This window comes from Ambystoma mexicanum, chromosome 7p, assembly GCF_040938575.1.
Source record: "Ambystoma mexicanum isolate Mex_15411 chromosome 7p, UKY_AmexF1_1, whole genome shotgun sequence".
Classification (NCBI taxonomy): Eukaryota; Metazoa; Chordata; class Amphibia; order Caudata; family Ambystomatidae; genus Ambystoma; species Ambystoma mexicanum.
Genome location: NC_090939.1, coordinates 949,184,259 through 949,196,259, shown reverse-complemented (window position 1 = coordinate 949,196,259; position 12,001 = coordinate 949,184,259).

The following is a 12,001-nucleotide window of genomic DNA, read 5'->3' as shown; positions in this document are numbered from 1 at the left end:
ATAAAGCTCCTGGATTTTCAAACTATAATGGTCGATAAAAGTAGTGGGAATTGCTGCATTGGCCACTTTACATATGTCAATCATGGAAGTGCCCTATTTCTCCACTGAGGAGGCTGCCATTGCCAGGTAGCAACCCTGAATCATTTAACACAGCAACCCAGAAACATTTAGACCAGAGAGTACGCCAAAGAAATAGTTGGTAAGTAAAAACCCACATGACACTGCACAGCCCATCAGCAATGCTTTGTCCATGTAAACTTGACCCTCAAACTGCATTCCCAGCAACCAAAAATCCTCACTATGCACCGGCCACAAACAAAAAGCCAATTTGATGTCACACTTGGACATAAAAGCGCCACACCCTTCCTTTCTCACCAAATTCACTGCCTGATCCACACTTGCATAGGACACCCCGCAACCATCCAGGGCAATGAAATCATTCATGGCATGCCCTCTGGCCATGGCAAGTGGTGAATCAACCTGAACGCTCTGGCTGCTTTTTTAGGCACCACCCCTAAAGGAGAGATCACCAGATCACACGGAAAATCCAGAAACTGCCCAACCACTCGGCCCTCCGCCACCTCTTTCCATATCTTCAACCTTACCACCTCTGGATTCTCTCGGGCTGACTTTAGATTCTCAGCCCACTGGCGCATCCTCAGGCCCTGGTACCCCAACTTAAAACCCTCACGGAAATCTGCACACAAAACCTTAGCCAACTCCCTATCTGGCTAAAACCAGAGCCTCTCCTCCAGCACCTCTAACTTAACTGGAGTATAGGTCTTTGCCCACAATCCCCCTTCCTGCCCCACGCCCCCTGCCCCTCTCTACTGTCACGAAACATTGTTTGATGGGATGCCATCCTGCGCACCTGTGCACCCATGTCCGAATGTACACACTGGTCTAGAGCAACCCTCTTTATTAAAGGCCCAGCAAGCTGCTGATGGCTGCCCCCTGCCTCCTTCCCCCTCCCCTTCGGGGGCAGGGCGAACATGAAAGGGCCGGTAAGGCACGGATAAGATGCTCGCTGTATGAAGTGTTGGGGCCGGGCACGTGGGCGCCATCCATTGCAAGGATAAGTCCATATCAGTCTCCCCCCATATCGCTTGCTTGTCCGCTCCCATCCTTGCCCTGAGCTCCTCATCGTACCTCACCCAGGCAAAACCCCTTAAAGGCTTTGTAATACCCATATAGGGTAGCTTCCTGTACTTCTCTCTGCTCTCCCCTGTACTTACAGTAGGCACCTCCACCACCTCAGGGGCCACAGGATCTAGTACTTCATCCGTCTGAACTTCTACTGACGCTACACCTCTCCCCTCTGTTCTCACCAAGGTCCCTGCCGCCCCTGCTTTATCTTCCCCCCCATCCCAGGTGCCCTGATCCTACCTTTCTCTGCCCCCTCCAGGCCCCCAACCTGACCCATGCTGCAGACCATTCTCTGCCTTGCTCACCTCTTTCTGCCATGTCGCCTCCCAGCAGCATCATACTGGCCTCCACGCCACTCCTCATTTCTTTCCTCAGTGGGCTCCTACTGCAGGGATAAAAAAACATCAGCAGACTCTCCAGCCAATTTTCCCCACAGTCTCCCCCTAGTACTCCTACCCCTAACCCCACCCTCCCCCTCACTCCTCTCACCACGCCCGCCCCTTTCTCGTTCAACCCACTCCCCTCGACATCTCTCCTCCCACAGCAGTCAATCCTCCTCCCCGCCTTCATCTTCCCCAGCTACATGCCATTCTTGCTGGGTACACCCGCTCGGGCCAGGCCGATCCTCCTCGGGCCAGCATGGGGTGTCTACCCCTATGCTCCTGTTTCGTCTTCTCGCCGGGGTCGCACCAACCCCTACCAGCTCCTCTTCTCTTCTCGAGTGAGGCGTTCCCTCCTCTGCCCTGTGATCCGTCGTGCTAGGGGCTGTGCCGTACCCTCTAGGCTGCCTGCTTCTTGTCACTGGAGGGACTGCTCTAAAGCCCTCTCCTTCTTCATCCTCCACTGCTACGGTGCCATGCCACACCTTCTACATTCAAAACTGTGGTGCAGGGAGGTCGTCCTGTACCGTCCCCTGTCACCACTATCTAGGGGGGAAAGTGTCCTCCTCTTCCCACCTCGTCCCCTCTGAACCGCGGCACCCCCTCGACCTGTCCCCTCCATATGGTGTGTCCCTCTCCCACCTGCGCCCCAACCCCCTTTTCATTCGCACCCTCGCTCGCCCCTGCTGCTCCAGGTCCACCCCTTGACCCGCCACCCTCAGCTCCCCTGCTCCTCTTGGTCCCTTTATGCCATACCTCTCCCCTCCCTGCTGACGACCTGCAGGCCACCACCGCTGCGAGGGCCCTGTCCGAAGCTGCTCTGCGCTGTAGTCTCCAAACAACAGACTCTTTCTCCCCCGTAACTTCTTGTACCGCCTGCTCTAGCTGGGCTTTAGATGCCCTGCTGATAATGCTCAGCACCTCCCGCAAGGCTCGAGCGTCTACCACACTCCCCGACATGACCACCCTCTTCCACAGCGGGGCAATTAAACCTCACTGCTAGTTCACTATGGACTGCACAGGCCCAGGTCTCCCAAGTCCTGCAGTTATTACTACCGGATTACAACCTTGAGTTCCTATGCCTTTTTCCCTTTATTTATTAATTCGTTTTATTCTCTATTACTGTTATGCCCTACACTACAAGGGTCCTGCTGGAAGAAAATAAGTACCCACACTGAGGCGGGCTATAACCCCTTAGCCACATGCACTGTTGTACACTGTGAAAAGCACTAAATTAATCCCTTTTGGCCCAAACTCTATATATTTGTTCAATTTAATATATGTTCTCCTTCCTCTCTTTCTTTCTTTTTTTTTGGTTTGTTTTTGGAGCCCTGCCACCACCAAAACCACGACCCCCAAAAAAACTCCCCTGGTTCTTATTGGGGCCCCTAGGGCAGGCTGTCTGAGCACTTGCTAAAATTCCCAAACATTCCCTTTTATATTCCCTCTTCCCCAGCCCTACCGGCCTGCTTACAGCTAGACGCGTGCCCCCGGCAGCAGGTGACATGGATGAGCCGTGCACGAACCTGCCCTCTTGTGGCCTTCCGCGTGTACCGCACTCCCAGCCTCCAGTGCCGGAGCCGCTGTGCAAGCTCCCAGCCCTCTCTTTTGCCTTCCGCCCCACGCACTGTAATCATCCCCAGGGCCCTACCTAATGCACATCTGTCTCCCTGGCAATCAAGGAAAAGAGGGCTGCCCAACTCCACTGGAACAGCCAACGCTCAGCGCACCCGTCCTTTCCCCACCCGGCGCTGTCTGACGCAGGCGAACGGCCCTGGACCCAACAAGACCACTCCTGACCCAGGTAAGCGAGTGGTAATTTATCTACAGTACCACTTAAATATATCTGACCTAATATGAAAAACATATGTATTCCCTTTCTCTTTTTTTTTTAACACGCGCACCCCACTGACCCACAGTCACCCTATCAAGAAAAAATGCCCACAGCAGGACCCCCGCACCGACAGGACAGCACAGGACCCAACCTGCAGAGAAGAAACGGGAGCAGCGACTTGATGCTCGTAAAGCTGTCAACCGTCACCTGAATGAGACCTTCAGAGTAGCTGGAGAGAGACCCATTCAAACGCTTTCAGGGAATCTGCAAGATTCTGTTATGGTTTTGAATCTTAGAAACAGGACTTGATCGCTATACCCTTTCAAGCTTTAATAATCTCTAGATGCATGGACCAAGACAGATAGAGTCTCAGTTAGACCCATCCTTTAGACGCATAACAGTTCCACTTCCATGCCAGCAGATGACAATGACAACGTCAATCTGATTGGATGGATTCTGGTGGTGAGCAACGGAATCACAGCAACATGGATGACCAACCCAAAGCCACTGGCAACTTCCCAATGAGAGAGAAAAGAGTCAAATAAAAACTGAGTGGTAAGCCTCTTTACTCAGGGATTCAAAACGTTAACAGTCCCCCAAAAAGTCGAGACTACTTTAATCACAGCTTTACTTTACTTTCGCATTTGTAACGCACATCCGGTAATCTGTGGGTTTAAGGGCGCACATATAAATCCAACAAACAGATCGAACCTATGGAGCACGTTTTATCAGTCGGACACAGCATTAGAATATCAGGCTTTCCGTGGTTAACAGAATAGGAGAGTTTTTTATTTCTTCTTAAATATAATGGTTGATTTATTTTCTCTTATATCCAATCAGAAGCCTGTTCGAAGCCAATGGGGCAGCTATGCTAAATGCTCTCTTGAGGGTTTTATTGGTTTTACAGTGGCGTGTCTTTAGTTGAGCTCTGTTATTCGATCTAAGCTGCCTAGTGTTCTCTTTCTCAACCAAGCATTCCATAAGATATGTTGGCATTAATCCTAGAGAGCGTTTGTGAGTGATCAAAAGGGTTCTAAAATTGATTCTTGATTTAATTGGCAACCAATGTAGGCTATGCCTTGCCTCTGAAACGTGGTCCCTCCATTTCAGGTTCTTAATCACCCTGACCACACTATTATGGATAACTTACAGGCGGTTGATCTCAGATTGGGCGGCATCCATAAGGAGGCAACAGCAGTAGTCGATTTTTGATCCTAATATCGCTCTCGCTATTGTCTCTGCATTGGCTTGTGTGATAAATGGGCGCAGTGAGTAAGTCATTTTATATAATAGGTTGAATCAGAGACTAGACTGTTGAATTGTATTTCATGTTTAAGTTTTGGTCTAATATCGTACCTAAAGTTTTTACTTTTTTTGTACATCTATTTTGTGATTAGGAATGGTAAAACTGTTGAACATGGGATCGAACTTAGCCAGTTTTTTTTCCGAGCCGACCAACATAACTCGTTTTTTTCGTTGTTGAGGGCCACATTATTTTGTATCATCCATTTGTGAATAATCTTGTATACTTTATTAAGAGAGTTTTCATCCACACTGTGCGATTCAGTTAGCGGAATAACACATTGCGTGTCATCAGCATATTTTGAAAAGGTGATATTGTTTTTAGCCAACAGTTCGAAGAAAGGTACCATGAAGATCTTATACAGGGTTGGCAAAACAGAGGCCTCCTGCGTCATGCCAAATGTCAGAGCAGCTGGTTTTGCTTCGGCTTCCTCGCTGGCCACTCTGCATTGTCCCTCCCTCAGGAAGGATACAATCCACTGTTTCGCCTGGTCTGAAAACATGGCGACATCCTTTAACCTTTATCTTCTCCCTCTTCGCTCTGGGCATGGGATGCGCCAGTCTAATTGGCTAGCAGGATGAGGTTTGACCGCTCTCATCCTGCAGAGCTTTGTTTGACTGCTCTGGTGAAATGCAATATCCTTCACCCCAGCCACAGATCTGCTTAAAGAATGATTTCAGAAATGTTCCTTAAGAACTTTCTCTTAGATCTACAACTTTATAAATTGCGGCGTTAAACAATGTGATTTGAAACATTTGGAGAGAACCCACTATTCGATCCTGAATATGGTAAGATGCCTGCACTACATCCACTCATGCCTCCACCCCCCACCCGCCAGCACCCTTTGATCTTTTAGCCACCTTTATGTTTTTGGTGAAATATCTCTAACACTAAATACTCGTAGGCTTGGCATCTTTTTTCTTACCAACCTTGCCCTATGCACGTTTTATTATGCCATGAAATAGCAGTGCAAAGTTCCAACCCTTACCTTGCTTCATAGAGACTATTGAATGTAGCCAAGGTAATATCTGACTCTCTTCTTAGTGTCGTCTGCTTGGTTTCTGTCACCTTTAGCAATGATTTTGAGTTGGATGAGTCATGCAATCTTTTATTGCCAGTAAAAGAATTATTGGCTTATAATGACTCTGTTCATTTCAGCAGCACTTTCCTGAAAGAGCAAAGGTTCTCTTTGAGCCACCACAGTGTGATGTGCCTCTCTGAATTTGCACATTATCAATATCGCATATAGCAGGCCATGTGATTGCCTCTAAATATTTAAACCACAGTATTTTGTTTTTGTCAAAATCGAATAGTAGGCACAATTTTTTACATCCACATCACAGGTATTACAAAAGTATCCACCAGTGTGCGCTAAAACTAAACATAATCCTTTAACTCAGTTATTCATATACAGTTACCAAAGTGAACCTCCATAAAGGTTTGGTAGAACAGGTGTTTTGATTGATTTGCATCCCTTCTTTTCTTATTAAACTTAGACATCATCCATCAATTCATCATGATTGACAACTGGTCTTAACCAATGCAAATGTGATATTTCTCTTTCACTGGGAAGAAAGTTTCCCAAGCTACCAATAAGAGTAATACAAACACCTAGTGATCCTTTTGAGCTAGTAAGCTTAAACACTTACCCCAAGTTCCCTTTCTGCTTTTTGTATTCTATCCCACACACACACACCTATAATAATTTGGTATACAACGTAGATTCGAGTCAGAATACAAAGACGTGAAAATTGTCTTTGCCAACACTATAAATGAACACATGACAACTTCGCATATGATATGATTGGTTAATTATAACGTGCTTAATACCGAGAGGTTTCTAAGCACGGACCCTGGGATCGAACCTGTGTTGCTCTGTCATCTTGCTTCCAAGGTGAGCACGTTGCCGCTGAGCTATCCTCCCAAGACTACATACACACATTGAGGAAAGAAACACTGTGACAATACTTAGCACCAAGCAACAAGGTGATTGTGCCACATCAGCACACATAGCCATCCCAGCCCAATACATTAGGAATTGAAATGCCCCTTCAACAAATACCATATATGGGCAATGGCACTTCTACAGCGGCAGCCGAAGGACTACAAACAAACAGAACTATCGCACAAAAACACTACATGTGTGTAAAACCTGAATGTGCTTCCGTGAGAACCATAATGTTCATAACATTCCTGCAAAAGCAGGGAGAACTCTGCAGCTCCAAGTCTCCAACTGTTAATGTAACCACATCAAAAGCATTGGTAGAACAGCATAGAATTTCATGCGCCCACACACAAAGGCGTATTCAAACGTTATGGTGCAAACACCCCTCTCGAAGTAACCGATCAACAACCATAAGTACATTCAGAAAGAACAAAGACACAACCCACAAATTGTGATGACATTTGGTGGTTGCAACTCCTTCCTACCCCTGCTGTCTCCCTAGCTGGCCCTGGCAAAAAAAACATGTTTTTTCCTTTTTTTTTTAAACCGGCTGGACCTTCCCTTCCCTGCACCTTACTTTACAGCACTTGCTTTTTTCCACCTCCGCCTGATAGTAATTCCATCTCTCCTTCACTCCTCCTGCTATCCTTTCTTCATCTATTTTCACTCGGTTTACCTGCCCCTGATCTTTCCCTTCTCAAATGCCTCCTTCAGCCCCCACTTCTCACTGGGGATGCAGAGGTGGATTTGTCGGTTTAAGGGTTGCAACAGACCTTCTAGCCATGCCTTGTACGCTTGGGGACTGCAATGAAAAGGGGACCACCCCACACTTGTAAGAACGAGCTTCCTGTTAGCAGATGCAAAAGCCAAGCCACAGCATAATGGCAGTGGGCCAGACACATGTGTCCAGATGCCAGTCAAGTCTTTGAGGTTGTTTACAAGGTGGCATTGGCAGCAGTTGTCTCCTTCCAGCCAACCTCCCGGAGGCACCTGGTATCAAGTGGGGCCACTAGATCTTGCCGATGGGTGAGAGGGCTACTGCTCCACAAAAAGGAGGTAGAGACACCCCCACAAAGGTCTGAAGATACATTCAGGGGTTTGTAGTATGAAATGTTGGCACATGCGTAGTGGCAGGGCGCCATATGCTTTATTTGGAATTGGCATAGATTTCTCATACAGGAGAAATGCCGTCATTTTCCAAGCACATGGCTATACAGCTGAAGCCTGAGGATGGAAGCATCCACTGTTTCAGAGTTGCATTCAGCGATGGCGTGGTAGGTGGCATGGAAAGAGACAGAGTGGCCATTTGGCAGTTCAAAGACAACCTAGAAAACATGATGAGACCTGATACGATGAGCTTTCAGATGAACAAAAAAAAAAAAGAATGCGGGGCTCTCTAAATCTGTCACAAAGCATGTGACATAAAGATCTGATTTCCTTTTTCCTCACCAAGGAGAGATGTCTAGAAACCATCTTTGTATGTGCACTGGCATTAAGGAAGAAAGTAAATTAGGCCAGTGGATGATGTGGGCCATTGTAGATACACCAAAGAAGATAAAGAGAAGTAAGATGGATGGAAACTGAGAATAATGCTTTGCTATAATATCATGTTCCTTCCCCTTACAGTGTTTACAGCCACAAGAGCTTGAAAGTGCATACATATCATGCAAGCTTCTAACGACAAACTGGCCAGCAGAGCAAAACCAAAGTGTGTGATGGCATCTTCCTGGTGTAGGAGGAGCATTGCATGATGTGTTGGTGAGGCTGAAGAACATCCTGAAGGCCGTGCAGAGGTTCCATCGAATGGGCACATGGTAAAGCAGATGCTGCGGTCAGATATCCAGTCTCTGCATGTTTTGGCTGCAGAATGTATCAGAAGAATCAAATGGTTTGGTGGTTATCACAGCAGCATCACAAGTCCATGTACAGCACAAATACCACTGAAAACACAGTGCAGTTACCTCCACCTTACAGCTGGAGCTAAATGAACACAGATGTCAGAAATTAAGCCGCAGGTGATCCCAGTCCACTCCAGAGGGCTACATAAGGCACACCCTACCCCAAACACTGTTTCCAACACCATGCTGCCACTTGCAATTGTGAGCTGGGACAGGCAGCTGCTCATGGTGCGCCTGGAACCATAGAGGCAGGACAACCAGGCCAGGGCACAGGGAGTACAGGGGGAATGTTGGAGGAAGCCCAAGCAAGGCGTGTACAGATCCCCAGGGTCAGGCCCTCACTCTGGACCGTCACTGACAGCCAACTGCTCACCACAATATAGGATGACATAGGGATCAACATCCAGACTGCTGTGCCCACACTGTTTAAGCTAGTGTTTGTCCTACAATTCCTTGGAACTGGCACCTTCCAGCATTCTGTGGCCATGATGCAGGGCATGGCACAGCCCACATTCTGCGCAGTGTTGGCCCAGGTGCTTGAAGCCCCCCTGCGGCAAGTGCAACGCCACATCTCACTGCATACCACCCCATCCCAGGTCAATGCCATGAAGGCACAGTTCTGTGCCGTTGCCCAAATGCCAAATGTGATAGCTGCCCTGGACTGTACCCATGTAGGGCTGGTGGCCCCCATAGGCCCACAAAGCGCTGTACCATAATCGCAAGCACTATCACTCCCTGAATGTGCGTGTGACCTGCGACCCCAACCTGTACATCACCCACTGCTGTGCCCGCTACCCTAGTTCCGCCCACGATTCCAACCTACGGAACAACACGCTGCCAGGATACATGGAGAGGCACAGAGGACAACGGAAAACTTACCTGGATGGTGAAGCTGATGTATACATACAGTAGCAAATATGAACCGAAACATGACTACAGGTACCACAATGCAACATGTACAAACCAAAGCAATGATGACAAATGGCCACATTGCATCACACAACAATCCTGCCAGTACCACAGCCATGCACCCATGTGCGCCAAGCCCACAATGGCGACCCAGTGGCCCCAGAAGCTCAGGGAGGGCCCGTGGAAAACCCAGCATGCTACATTTTTCTGTGTTTGGTACCGTACTGTGTGCTCTCAGTGAGAAAGAACTACAAAACGTTTTTTCCTTGAGTGTTTTAACTCCAATTTATTGTATTTGTACTCTCATAAATTGTATTATTATTCCATACAATCATTACAGTTAAATCTTCCATTCAGTAAATTGGTTGTCTCTCCTTGTTTTTGTATAGCTTGTTGATGTATTTCCGTTTGCCGATGGTCTTGTTCCCATTTTGGTTGAGACCATCTGTTGAGAATTTTGTCTTGTACTTAATTTGTGTCGGCGAAATTCTTCTAAAAAAGAGAATTTTTGAATATTAGTTGAGGTGCTTGGTACCTCTTCAGATTCTTTTTCTGGTTCACTGTTGGTTTCTGTATCTGATGATTGTGTCGGTGTACTCAAATTTATTGTTGTAGATACTTTTGGTTTTGATTTGTAGTTGCCTCTTGTATCATATTTTCTTTGGTATGTATACACTCTTCCTATTTTGTAATCTATTCTACTCTGGTGAAAGTGTTCTGTTTTTTTGTCTTTAGTTCTTCTGTGAATCTTGGCAAATAGTTTTACAAAGGTAGCGGGCGCCCCTCTCTCGCAAGAACAGACATGATAACCTGTTCAGTGGTTATTAACCACTTGAGAGTTCGCAGCCACTGCTTTTACTCACTGTGCCTTTCACAGATGGGAAATATCCATTTGCATATCAGTCTTTGTCCTGCCCAGGGGCAGTCCAGCACCGAAATACAATGGCAACTCCAATCTGAACGAGAGTACCACCAGCAACCCCATACACGTGTTTCACCCTTGTTGGGGATCATCAGTGAGGTGAAGCTGATGCCTCTCTAAGCACAGTGAGAGGGAGACCACGTCTGGTTGCCCCCAGGAGACCTAGGGTTACCAATCCCAGGTTCCTTAAAAAATAGTTTTACAAAGGTAGCGGGCGCCCCTCTCTCGCAAGAACAGACATGATAACCTGTTCAGTGGTTATTAACCACTTGAGAGTTCGCAGCCACTGCTTTTACTCACTGTGCCTTTCACAGATGGGAAATATCCATTTGCATATCAGTCTTTGTCCTGCTCACTGATGATGCCCAACAAGGCTGAAACACGTGTATGGGGTTGCTGATGGTACTCTTGTTCAGAGAGGAATTGCCATAGCATTTCGGTGCTGGACTGCCCTTGTGGGCGGGACAAAGACTGATATGCAAATGGATATTTCCCATCTGTGAAGGTACAGTGAGCAAAAAGCAATGGCTGCGAACTCTCAATGTGGTTAATAACCACTGAACAGGTTATCATGCCTTGTTCTTTCGAGAGAGGGGCGCCTGCTACCTTTTTTGTAATTTTGAAAGGAACTTGGGGTTGGTCACCCTGGGTTACCTGGGGGCAACCAGACGTGGACTCCCTGCTCACTGTGCTTAGAGAGGCTCAGCTTCACCTCACTGATGATGCCCAACAAGGCTGAAACACGTGTATGGGGTTGCTGATGGTACTCTTGTTCAGAGAGGAATTGCCATAGCATTTCGGTGCTGGACTGCCCTTGTGGGCGGGACAAAGACTGATATGCAAATGGATATTTCCCATCTGTGAAGGTACAGTGAGCAAAAAGCAATGGCTGCGAACTCTCAATGTGGTTAATAACCACTGAACAGGTTATCATGCCTTGTTCTTTCGAGAGAGGGGCGCCTGCTACCTTTTTTGTAATTTTGAAAGGAACTTGGGGTTGGTCACCCTGGGTTACCTGGGGGCAACCAGACGTGGACTCCCTGCTCACTGTGCTTAGAGAGGCTCAGCTTCACCTCACTGATGATGCCCAACAAGGCTGAAACACGTGTATGGGGTTGCTGATGGTACTCTTGTTCAGAGAGGAATTGCCATAGCATTTCGGTGCTGGACTGCCCTTGTGGGCGGGACAAAGACTGATATGCAAATGGTTATTTCCCATCTGTGAAGGTACAGTGAGCAAAAAGCAATGGCTGCGAACTCTCAATGTGGTTAATAACCACTGAACAGGTTATCATGCCTTGTTCTTTCGAGAGAGGGGCGCCTGCTACCTTTTTTGTAATTTTGAAAGGAACTTGGGGTTGGTCACCCTGGGTTACCTGGGGGCAACCAGACGTGGACTCCCTGCTCACTGTGCTTAGAGAGGCTCAGCTTCACCTCACTGATGATGCCCAACAAGGCTGAAACACGTGTATGGGGTTGCTGATGGTACTCTTGTTCAGAGAGGAATTGCCATAGCATTTCGGTGCTGGACTGCCCTTGTGGGCGGGACAAAGACTGATATGCAAATGGATATTTCCCATCTGTGAAGGTACAGTGAGCAAAAAGCAATGGCTGCGAACTCTCAATGTGGTTAATAACCACTGAACAGGTTATCATGCCTTGTT